Genomic DNA, 12,930 nt, shown 5'->3' on the forward strand with positions numbered 1-12,930 from the left:
ACTTGTGTGGTAGAGATTGGCATCAATATTTCGGGTTGTCGGTGTGTACAGGAATTCATTGGAACAATCGATGAATGACTTGTATCGCCCATTTATATAATAGAGATTGGCACCAATATTTCGGGTTGTCTGTGTGTACAGGAATTGTAACAATCGATGAATGACTTGTATGGTAGAGACTGGCACCAATATTTCGGGTTGTCGGTGTGTACAGGAATTGTAACAATCGATGAATGATTTGTATGGTAGAGATTGGCACCAATATTTCGGGTTGTCGGTGTGTACAGGAATTGTAACAATCGGTGAGTGACTTGTATGGTAGAGATTGGCACCAATATTTCAGGTTGTCGGCGTGTACAGGAATTGTAACAATCGGTGAGTGACTTGCATTGCCCATTTATATAATAGAGATGGACATGAATATTTCTGGCTGTGTATTGGGCAGCGATCATCAATGTGTGATTATTATAAATTGATCATTTCTTTAATCGTATAAATCCTTCGGCGTGTACAGGGAAATATTTGTGCGATTGTAACAATCGATGAATGACTTGTGTCGCACACTTGCACAGTACTGATTGTTACGAATATTTCTGGTGTACCGGCGGGAAGCGATTTTCAATTTGTACCGATAAATAAACGGCTTGTATTCCGAGCGCCGCTCCTGTTTCTGTCCGGCGGTGTGTTTTCATTGGCTGTAGGTTTCTGAAGTCTTTTGGAGATTAAAGTTGAACAACCAAGCGCGGATCTACTATTACTTCTTATTATGGAGTATTGCGGTGAAATCTTACATACCGCGATGTAAAGCTCGCCGTTCTGACGTACTAAGGGTGACCAGATCGGAGACCCCTGGGAGCGATGACAGCTACTCGGTTCTGTCATTAACACGTAACAATCAGCTTTGGGGTGGTGAGTGACGGATGCTTAGTGAGCGAGCGCTGCGATTGGTCGGTGGTTGACAGATGGTGTGTGTGTGGTCAGTGTGACAGCTTGGTGACTCCCCCCCTCCCCCCCCCTCCTCTGGGACTTTTACACTTGCACTACCAGTTGATCTGCACATGTCATCCAGAAAGGACACTTTTCCTCCTGAGGACCCCAAGCAACACTGCTGTTGTCACTGACTGGGGAGGGACAGATGCGGAGTAGAGGTCCTATTACAACTCCAGTACAGTTCCAGGACTCGGACGATCGGCAGGTGACATTGGGTGACAGAGGTGACGGTGTCACACCTGCGGAGTAGTGAGGAGCGGCACCACAAGAAGCCACAAGTGGACTAACCTGGAGGCTGTATACAGGAGCACAGGGATGAGGTGAGTACATGTCTGCCGGGGGGGTCTGCAGAGAATCTGAAGCTGGTCGGTGGTCTGATTGTACAATTCTGATCTCCTTCTGCATTGTGCTGTCCCCCGTCTACATTGTAAAGTGCTGTGCAAACTGTCGCCGCTACATAAATCCTGTATATGAATAATAATATATTAAAAAATACTAAAACCATGTGGTATAAATCTGCCCATATACACTTCCGTTATTATTTTTCAATCGAAGAGATCGAATAGGCATGACTTCCCTTCCAATCGACGCAGACTGAGTTTAGATCAGATTGGAAAAAATTGAGTCGATCAGCTAGGGTGAAAAATGATTGATTGCATTGTATTGATGAGCAGCAATGAGATTTGTTCCATGAATATTGCAATCAATCAGATTGTAGAGATTTGTTCTGTGAATATTGCAATCAATCAGATTGTAGAGATTTGTTCCGTGAATATTGCAATCAATCAGATTGTAGAGATTTGTTCCGTGAATATTGCAATCAATCAGATTGTAGAGATTTGTTCCGTGAATATTGCAATCAATCAGATTGTAGAGATTTGTTCTGTGAATATTGCAATCAATCAGATTGTAGAGATTTGTTCCGTGAATATTGCAATCAATCAGATTGTAGAGATTTGTCTGTGAATATTGCAATCAATCAGATTGTAGAGATTTGTACTGTGAATATTGCAATCAATCAGATTGTAGAGATTTGTCTGTGAATATTGCAATCAATCAGATTGTAGAGATTTGTCCGTGAATATTGCAATCAATCAGATTGTAGAGATTTGTACTGTGAATATTGCAATCAATCAGATTGTAGAGATTTCTTTCGTGAATATTGCAATCAATCAGATTGTAGAGATTTGTACTGTGAATATTGCAATCAATCAGATTGTAGAGATTTCTTTCGTGAATATTGCAATCAATCAGATTGTAGAGATTTGTCTGTGAATATTGCAATCAATCAGATTGTAGAGATTTCTTTCGTGAATATTGCAATCAATCAGATTGTAGAGATTTGTTCCGTGAATATTGCAATCAATCAGATTGTAGAGATTTGTTCCGTGAATATTGCAATCAATCAGATTGTAGAGATTTGTTCCGTGAATATTGCAATCAATCAGATTGTAGAGATTTGTTCCGTGAATATTGCAATCAATCAGATTGTAGAGATTTGTCCGTGAATATTGCAATCAATCAGATTGTAGAGATTTGTTCCGTGAATATTGCAATCAATCAGATTGTAGAGATTTGTTTGTGAATATTGCAATCAATCAGATTGTAGAGATTTGTTCCGTGAATATTGCAATCAATCGGTTTATAGGGTGGAAACTGCGATGTGATTGATACCTTACAACTTGTATCTTTCAACTGTCAATTAAAATCGACATGCCCCTATATGTCATATTGATCGATTGGGTTGTCAGCTGTAGATTGATTATTCCCATCGGGAGAGATTGATCGGAAAATAAATCGATCATTTATCAATATGTATGTATGGCCACCCTATATTCTAATTAAAAAATCTATTTAATTTGTATCCAGTTAGACTTTTATGGTACATACTGTACTTGCCAGTTAATCTAAAGCTCCTTTAAGCTGGCTATACCCTATGCAGTCTGATTGTACAATTTCCTCTAGATCTACTCATATCTGTGTGTATGTGTGTTTAAAAATAAATATATATATATAATAAAATGAATCACTGCTCTAATGTCTATTTAGAAGCTAGCATAAAATATGGGTAACAATATAAAAACAAAAGTATTAAGATATATATTATATATATATATATATATATATATATATATATATTTTTTTATATTTTTTATAATATATAAAATATACGTATTTTTTTATTTATATATATATATCTATAGATAGATAGATATATATAGAGAGATTTATATATATATATATATATATATATATATATATATATATAAAATATACTTATTTTTTTATTGATAGAGAGATATTATATATATATTATATATTTTTTATAATATATATATATATATATATATATATATATATATATATATATAATATATGTATTTTTTTATTTATATATATTAGTGCTGTCAGTTAAACGCGCTATTAACGGCGTTAACGCAAACCCATGTTAACGCCGTCAATTTTTTTATCGCGCGATTAACGAGGCGGCGTTCGGGGGTTATACCAGGATGATGCCTGCAGCCGCAGGCATCATCCCGGTACCGTTGTTTAGAGCGGGCGATCGGCTATCCAAACATAACAACCGATGCGGCTAAAAGCCGCTCGGTTGTTATGCCGGAGGAGCGGGAGGGGACATCCCCCCCTCCCGCCGCCTTTCGCCGCTCTGACCGGGCCTCCCGTCCCACCGGGAGACCCAATCCTAGATCCGCCGCCTTCTGTGTCCAGGCGGAGACTGACACTAAGCCGTAAGCGGCTTTGATTCAGTCTCCGCATTGAAACCACGGAAGCGGCGTCATGACGTCACTTCCGGGTTTCTCGGCTGCCAATGGCGCCGGATTTAAAAAAGTACACAGTATTCAGAATCGCCGTTTTCGGCGATCTGAATACTTTGAAGTGCAAAGGAGGGCTCGGAGGTCTTTTAGACCCCCGATCCCTCCATAAAGAGTACCTGTCACCACCTATTGCTGTCACAAGGGATGTTTACATTCCTTGTGACAGCAATAAAAGTGATCAAAATGTAAAAAAATAAAAAAACACAATTTAATATTATAAAAAATAAATAAATAAATAAGAAAACAAAAAAAAATATGTTTTAAAGGGTGAACCTCCTTAATTGCGCGATTAATCGTGAGTTAACTATGACATTAATGCGATTAATCGCGATTAAACATTTTAATCGCTTGACAGCACTAATATATATATATCTATAGATAGATCTATATAGAGAGATTTATATATATATATATATATATATATATATATATATATATATATATAATTATATTTATTTATATTTTTTATATTTAATATATATTTATAAATATATATATTTTTTTTATCTATCTATACATAGATAGAGAGTTATTATATATATATATATATATATATATATATATATATATATATATATATATATATATATATATATAAATAAATACATTAGCTCACAAAAGTGAGTACACCCCTCACATTTTTTGTAAATATATTATACCTTTTCATGTGACAACACTGAAGAAATGACACTTTGCTACAATATTGTGTAGTGAGTGTACAGCTTGTATAACAGTGTAAATTTGCTGTCCCCTCAAAATAACTCAACACACAGCCATTAATGTCTAAACCGCTGGCAACAAAAGTGAGTTCACCCCTAAGTGAAAATGTCCAAATCGGGCCCAATTAGCCATTTTCCCTCCCCCGCTGTCATGTGACTCGTTAGTGTTAGGCTGGGTTCACACTACGGTTTTCCCGTCCGTCAGCCGCATACGATTTCAGTATTGAAAACGTACGGGCCCGGACGGGAAAACGTATAGATAGAGAATGCATTGCAAATCGTATGCACTCAGATGCATCCGGGTGCGTACGATTTGCTGGCAAAACGTTTTTTAAACGTACGCAAAACCGTGTTCAACCACGGTTTTGCGGTCGTTTTTAAAACAGTATGGCAAACGCATACGTTTTCCTTTAACATTAATGTCAATGGAAAACGCACATGTGTGCGGTTCCATACGTTCCCGTCCGTTTCAGCCGCATACGGTTTTTCATATAAATCGTATGCGGCTGACGGACGGGAAAACCGTAGTGTGAACCCAGCCTAACTCAGGTCTCAGGTGTGAATGGGGAGCAGGTGTGTTAAATTTGGCTCTCGCTCTCTCATACTGGTCACTGGAAGTTCAACATGGCAAAGAACTCTCTGAGGATCTGAAAAATAAAAAGAATTGTTGCTCTACATAAAGATGGCAATAAAGATCACAGACTTGGGACGCAATTATTTCCTACAATTTTGAGAAGGTGGCAATAATTTTGTCCAGTCCAGTTTTTGGAGTTTTGTGTGGAATGTGTCATTTTTGGCTTTTTGTTTCTCAACTTTTTTGTGTCATACCAATACAAACAAAAGAAACAAACATGAGAATGCCTAAACATTTGTAATTGCAACAATTTTCTGGGTGGTGCATTCATTGTTTGACAGAAATGCAGGGGTACCAATATTTTTGGCCATGACTGTGTGTGTCTCTATATATATATCTCTCAATGCCCAATCAGGCATCTGTCTGAATTTCTGACGGACTAAAGCCCTGTACACACGGTCGGACTTTCGGCCAACAAACTTCAAAATCTGCAAGTTTTCAATTTTGTCCGACCGCGTGGACCAACTTATTCGGGTTTCATCGGACAAAAAGTTCGGTCTGCAAACGAACAAATTTTACGTCTAAAAAAGACAAAGTGCAAATACGCATGCTCAGAACCAATGTTAAAATCAACTAACAATAGCAGAAGTTAACCAAAGGGTGGCGGTAAGGAGCAGAAAAACCACGTGATGTTGGGAACGTTTTAGAAAAGTTTGCAGAAAAGTTCGAGCGTGTGTATGCTATGGGTGTGACCGGCCAACTCACTTCAGACAAAAATCCAAGGGAAAGTTTGTTTGATGTCCGACCGTGTGTACGAGGCTTTAGATAGAGAGCAGGTTCTCTATTTTTCCATCGGAAATTCCGATGGAGCTTTTCCCGATGGAAAGTCTGGCCGCATGTACACGCTATTTAGGGTCATAGTCAGCATTTATCTTCCTTCAAACACTGTGTGTCGAGTTGATGCCAAAGAGCTCACTTTTGGTCTCATCTGACCACAGCACTTTCTCCCAATTCTTCTCTGAATCATTTAGATGTTTGTTGGCAAACTTCAGACGGCACGTACATGTGTCTTCTTGAGGCCCACTCTGTAAACAACTCTGTAAACAACTGTAAAGTTGTTATATAAACCTAGCACGCAGCATAAGACTACTTTCACACTGGGGCGGCGGGGCGTTAGTGGTGTAGCACCACTAGTTTTAGCAATGCTTTACCGCTGTTATAGCGACGCTTTTTGCCCGCCAGTGGCACGCCTTTAACCCCCAGTAGCAGCTTACGAAAGGGTTAAAAGCACCCGAAAAGCGACACCGCCGAATCGCTTTGCAGGCACTTCAGCAGCACTGCCCATTGATTTCAATGGCCAGGGTGGTTTAGGATTGGTGTATACATGGCTCCCGCACCACCCCAAAGATGCTACTTGCAGGACTTTTTTCCCCGTCCTGCAAGGCACCGCCCCAGTGTGAAAGAACTCAGGCTTTCACACTGGGGTGGCATGAGAGGCGCGTTACAGGCGCCCCAGTGTGAAAGGGGTCTAAGAGCTTAAGGTGTCGTTTTATGAAGCAGTGAAATCTATTCACTGCTTCGTTCTCCGGCATTCACGGAGGAGATTTTTCTCCTCTGTGTGCCTGTTTATGAAGCAGAGTAGATCACTTCACCCTTGGAGGAGTGAAGTGATCTACCAACTGTTCAAACAGTGGAGAACGGCCCCTGATACTGGAATCTCGTGAGAAATTCACAGAAAAAACGAGATTTCAGTTTATTGAGCAGTGATAAATTATCACCGCTCAGTACACTGACAGACGGTGTGGGTAATGTAATTAAAATAACGAGTCCCCCTTCATAATATATACATGTATACACACACACACACACACATTATATATACATTTATATACACACACATTATATATATATATATATATATATACATGTACACACACATATATATATATATATGTGTGTATATAAGTGTATGTATGTATGTATATATATATATATATATGTGTGTATTCACATAAATATTACAGGGGGACATGGTTACAGTGTTGGGGGGTCAGGACGAGGTAGAAGGAAGTTAAAAATCTTCCTCCTCAGAACCCCCTGGATTCCCTCTTCACTCCCAGCTTCACCACCTCTGAGATGGTGAATGTGGGAGGGTGAATTCTGACACAGATCGCCAGTGACACTCTCAGATCACAGCTTCATAAACTGGCCGTTACTGTGTCAGTCTATGAGGATTCTCTGTGTGTGGAGATAATCGGCGGGAAAACAAATTCAAACACTTCTCCTCCCGATTATCTCTGTTTCATAAACTGTTTATGGGCTGTGATCAGTGGTGATCCTTGGGATCACCGCTGTTCACTGCTTCACAAACGGACACCTAAAGCGGAAATAAACCCTTCGATTTGATAGTTACAAAAAACAGTTAACATTCCCGGCATGCCGGCGGTGCTATATGTCACATTTGCTTGTGCTCTCAACCAAACTGTCAAACCATCCAATGGCTGGTTTCATAACGGATCACATGTACAGCATCATGGCAGTTGCATATTAAACAGAGGCCAAGATGTCCGCTTCCTTGGCTGAAAACGATAGGAGGGTTTACTTCCACTTCAAGGCCCCATGTACATGGGACGCTGCTAAACGGACGTTCAGAGGCAGTTGGACGCTTTTTTCAACTGCCCCTGAACTCATTCAATGTTCTCCTATGTGACCATGTACACAGTCTCGTTTATTGGGGTTTTTAGGCAGTTGCGTTTTAACAGCGTTTCTTTGAAGGCAAAAAAATGGGTTCAGACGCCAAATGTGGCTAAACGCGGTAACCTGCGTTTACCAGCGTTTCGTTTGTAGGAGTTTTTCGTTTGCCCATTTAAAAAAAAATATATATATATATTTTTAACGCTTCTAAACGCAAGCGCGGCAAAACACGGCATGTAAATGCGGCAAAACGGACGTTTTAAACGTGGGTTACTATCTGTCAAGTTTAAAGGGTTTGTAAAGGTTTGTTTTTTATTTTTTAAATAGGTTCCTTTAAGCTAGTGCATTGTTGGTTCACTTACCTTTTCCTTTCATTTCCCTTCTAAATGTTTTTTTTTTTTTGGCTGAATTTCTCACTTCCTGTTTCTCCTCAGTAGGCTTGCCCCCATCATCCATGGGGGTTAGTCAGCCAGAACAGCTTAAGAACGTCTGTTTCTCCAATGGGGACAAATCGACATTCTTTTTTTTTGACTGCAGCGACTAGAACATTTAGGGGCAGGATGGAAATTGTTATTGCTTCGATAAATTCCATTCATTCCAAAATCACATGTCAATAGCAAACACAATTTTTAAAGTACTTTTAAGGTGACATTCGTCCAGTCATCGAATGTACAAAGGATATTAATACAGTGGAACCTTGGTTTATGAGTAACGCGGTTTGAAAGACGAGCAACTTAAAAAAAAAAAATCATGACTCGGTTTGCGAGCAGGATTCAAGCCAATGGGGTGTGCAGTACCGCATTTGGCCAGAGGTGTGGGGCCGCCGGTGACACTCGGAACGGTTCAGAAATACTCCGTTCCTGAGTGTTTACGAGCCTGAGGGTTTACGAGTTCAGCCGAGCTGTTCCCGAGTATTTTTGTGTCTCTCTGGCGCCCCCCAACCCTGGCCACATGTGGTATTGCATGCAATAGAAGTCAATGCGGAACGAATTATCGCCGTTTCCATTGACTTCTATGGGGAAACTGGCTTTGATATGCGAGTGCTTTGGATTACAAGCATTCTCCTGGAGCAGATTATGCTCGTAATCCAAGGTTCTGCTCTACGAACGTGCATTTGCCAGCTTTCAGGTTTCCATACACTTTATGAATTATGGGTGGGATCAGAGGAAGATGGATTGTGCTTTGTACAGTTCTATGCTGGCTTACAGCGGAGTCGGGGATGTAATATGAGTTCTCATTGTCTACTATCTATGGAAAGATCTTCCCGTCCTTGAGAAAAGGTGAGACAGGACTGGCTGGAAATGACAGGAATTATGGCTGGAAAAAAACAATTCGTAAAGAAGGGGGTGACCTACGCAATCCATAGGCTTTGTACAGATTTATATGGAAGTCATGATCATTGGTTTAACCACTTCAATACCAGGCACTTACCCCCCCCTCCTGCTGAAGCCAATTTTCAGCTTTCAGCGCTGTCGCTGTTTAAATGACACTTTCGCGGTCGTGCTACACTGTACCCAAACAGAATTTTTATCATTTTGTTCCCACAAATAAATATTTCTTTTGGTGGTATTTGCGGTTTTTTTTTTGCTAATAACAAATGAACAACAAATAAAAAATTACCGAAAATTTAGAAAAAAAAAAAGTTTTTCGTTTGTTTCTGTGGTAAAATTTTGTAAATAAGTCAGTTTTTCTCCTTTAAAGTGGTTGTAAACCCTTACAGACCACTTTCACCTACAGGTAGGCCTAGATTAAGACTTACCTGTAGGTGCTGGAGATATCTCCTAAACCTACACGGACAGCCACACTCTGAACAAATTATAGCCTTTTATTAAACGAAGGACAGCACTACAAGTCACAGCAAAATAAAACCTGACTGCTGACGGGTTTCGCACTGAAACTAGTGCTTAGTCATAGCTATGACTAAGCTCTAGTTTCAGTGCGAAATGTGTCAGAGGTCAGGTTTTGTTTTATTTTGCTGTGACTTGTAGTGCTGTCCTTCGTTTAATAAAAGGCTATAATTTGTTCAGAGTGTGGCTGTCCAGAGACAATCTTTGTTCCTGATGGGCACTGGTGGGCATTAATAGGCGGCACTGATGGGCACTTATGGGTGGCACTGGTGGGCACTGAAAGGTTGCACTGATGGGTACTTATGGGCGGCACTGATATTTGGCACTGATATGCGGCACTGGTAAATGGCACTGATAGGCATTACTGGTGGCACTGGCAGTGGTAGGTATTGTGGGTAGGCACTGATTGGCAGCTGCCTGGGCACAGATTGGCATTCCCTGGTAGTCTAAGGTGGGTATACCTGGTGGTCCAGTGGGGAGGCCATCCTGGTGGTCCTTGGCGGCTTCCCTGGTGGTCCAGTGTGGTGATCCGAGAGGGGGCTGCGCTTATAAACTATCAGCACATACCCCCCCCTCTCAGGAGAGCAGCCGATCGGCTCTTCTCTACTCACGTCTGTTGGACGCGAGTGAGGAAAAGCTGATCAATGGCTCTTCCTGGTTACATTGTGTATCGTGTATGAAAAGTAGGGCGAGTTTTGCATTGTTGATGGGTGACTTTGTGGCATCCGCCCCTTACACAATATAATTGTAATACACCCGCCCCCCCTTGCAGAGTGGAGCGAGCATCAGCAGCATGCGGCAACGACTGTCACTATGCCCTGTTTAATGCGCAGGCGCAGTCTACAGCTCATGCCCAGCTCTTCATTTTCGGTAATTTTCTAAGCAAAATGACATGTCACATTAACGTTGAGAAGCGGGGGGCGCTGCTGACAGTGACATGTCACATTAAAGTTGAGAAGTAGGGGGAGGGGGTGTTCTGCTGTCGAAAATGACATCTTACATTAAAATGAGAAGCTGGGGGTGCTGACTTCTTACCTCTTCTCCCATGCAGCCAGCGAGTTGAGAAGCGGGGTCGAAAATGATTTCTCACCAGGCGGGGGCTCTAGTAATTTGGGGGGCCCTCCGCAGCTTTGCGGGGCCCTAAGCGACTTGCATAGTGAGCCTATAGGGCGGATCGGCCCTGCAGGGCGGGCATAATCCGCCAGGGGGGACAAATATCTCGGCAGAACACCGGCACGGCGTAAAAGTTGCGCATGCGCAGGAGTCGGCAAATCCAGCACATGGATACGGGGCCGGCGTGTAAGCTGAGCTGCGTTTTTCATATGCGACTTCAACGCGCAGGAAACTGTGCGCTTTTATGCAGGGTCACATGTGACGGCCACCTTAGTAGAAGCTGTAATACAGTCCACCCTGGTATTCTATGTCCCATTAGCCCCCCTCATCTATTATGATGGTTGCTGACCCCCGCCCCACCCCCCACCTTCATTGGTTGTATTTACCAGCAGAGCAGACACAGATTCTGGCATAGGGCCCCTACCATTCCAACGATGATCCGTGCAACTTCATCTGTGCAATTTCTGGGTAGCGATATTCGGGGAAAGCTCCTGTGTGTAATGCTAGACGAAGGAATGAGAGTCTCATAACTCACTTCAATCAGAGCAGCCGGACACCGGAGAGCTCTGATAGGGCGGGATTATGAAATTGTGATGACTATGAGGGGACGTTGCATAGAGGTCACGTCGGGCTGCTAAAGAACAAGATATTCTTTAATATTTACAGCCGAGCTCCAGGCACAGAAACGTTCTTCCAACTCTATTCCTTACCAGCCACAGAGGACGTCCATCCATTCGGTGTGCACCAAACGCATTTACATATCCAGATATTACCTTGTAAAAGTAGAGGTGACGTTGTCACTGTGCTGTACATAGAGGGGCCCGACAGCTCCACCGCTTCCAGGTAAATAACATGCCTAAAATACATTAAATCAGGCATGTCCAAAGTCCGGCCCGCTGGCCAATCGCGGCCCGCAGTCCGGTTTTGAACGACCCGCCTGGTTATCTAAACATATATATCTTTTGTGGCCCTCGATGATCTCCCGGGGCCACAAAAGATATATAGGCTGGCTGCCTTGGAAGGGACAGGGAGGAGGTGGGACGCAGGAGTATTCCTGTTTACACAACAGCCTCTGTAATAGGAAGTCCCGTCTTTGGCACTGCCATTGGACGACTGTCCATCAAAGGAGGCGGGACTTTCTCTTAAAGAGGCGGTGTGAAAATAGGAGGTTCTCCTGTAGGATATCTTTGGCGCTCGTCCTGCCCCCTCCATGTCCCCTCCAAGGCTGCACTGATGGCAATGGTGAGTGCTGCATTCCTGGCAATGGTGAGTGCATTCCTGGCAATGGTGGGTGCTGCATTCCTGACAATGGTGGATGCTGCATTCCTGGCAATGGTGGATGCTGCATTCCTGGCAATGGTGGGTGCTGCATTCCTGGCAAAGGTGGGTGCTGCATTCCTGGCAATGGTGGGTGCTGCATTCCTGGCAATGGTGGGTGCTGCATTCCTGACAATGGTGGATGCTGCATTCCTGGCAATGGTGGATGCTGCATTCCTGGCAATGGTGGGTGCTGCATTCCTGGCAATGGTGGGTGCTGCATTCCTGGCAATGGTGGGTGCTGCATTCCTGGCCAATCGTAGCGGCCCTTTACTCGCTGGATTTTTGACCGATGGATTTCCCCACAGACGATCGTTTTTTTCTATCGTTTTTTTTAACCATAAGAAAAATTTAAAACAGGTTCCATTTTTTTTTTCACTGATGGGGAAAAAAACTGATGGGGCCCACAAACGATCGGTTCATCTGATATAAAAGGTCCATCGGTCCGTTTTCATCAGACAAACCGATCGTGTGTACAGGGCATTACTGTCGGAAATTCCGACAACAATAATTTGAGAGCTGGTTCTGAAATTTTCCGACAACAAAATCCAATCGTTCAACGCACCAAAATTCTACGCATGCTCGGAATCAATGGGCCAGATTCACCAAAGAGATACGACGGCGTATCTCCTGATACGCCGTCGTATCTCTGTTTCTATCTATGCGACTGAGTCATAGAATCAGTTACGCATAGATAGGCAGAAGATCCGACAGGTGTAATTGTTTTACACTGTCGGATCTTAGGATGCAGTACCGCGGCCGCCGCTGGGTGGAGTTCACGTCGTATTCCAGCGTCGGGTATGCAAATTAGCAGTTACGGCGGATCCACAACGGATTTTCGC

At 42.5% G+C, this 12,930-nt stretch overlaps 1 protein-coding gene across 1 annotated transcript in view; it reads left to right on the plus strand.

Annotated features, from left to right (window-relative positions):
* Positions 1-414: 414 nt before the first annotated feature.
* Positions 415-12,930, plus strand: part of SEC14L5 (SEC14 like lipid binding 5) — a 91,166-nt gene continuing 78,650 nt past the window's right edge. Inside the window, exon 1 of the mRNA XM_040356388.1 lies at positions 415-1,310. The gene's annotated coding sequence lies outside the window, so the exon portion shown is untranslated. The remainder of the gene's footprint in view (positions 1,311-12,930) is intronic.

Source organism: Rana temporaria, chromosome 6, assembly GCF_905171775.1.
Source record: "Rana temporaria chromosome 6, aRanTem1.1, whole genome shotgun sequence".
Taxonomy (NCBI): Eukaryota; Metazoa; Chordata; class Amphibia; order Anura; family Ranidae; genus Rana; species Rana temporaria.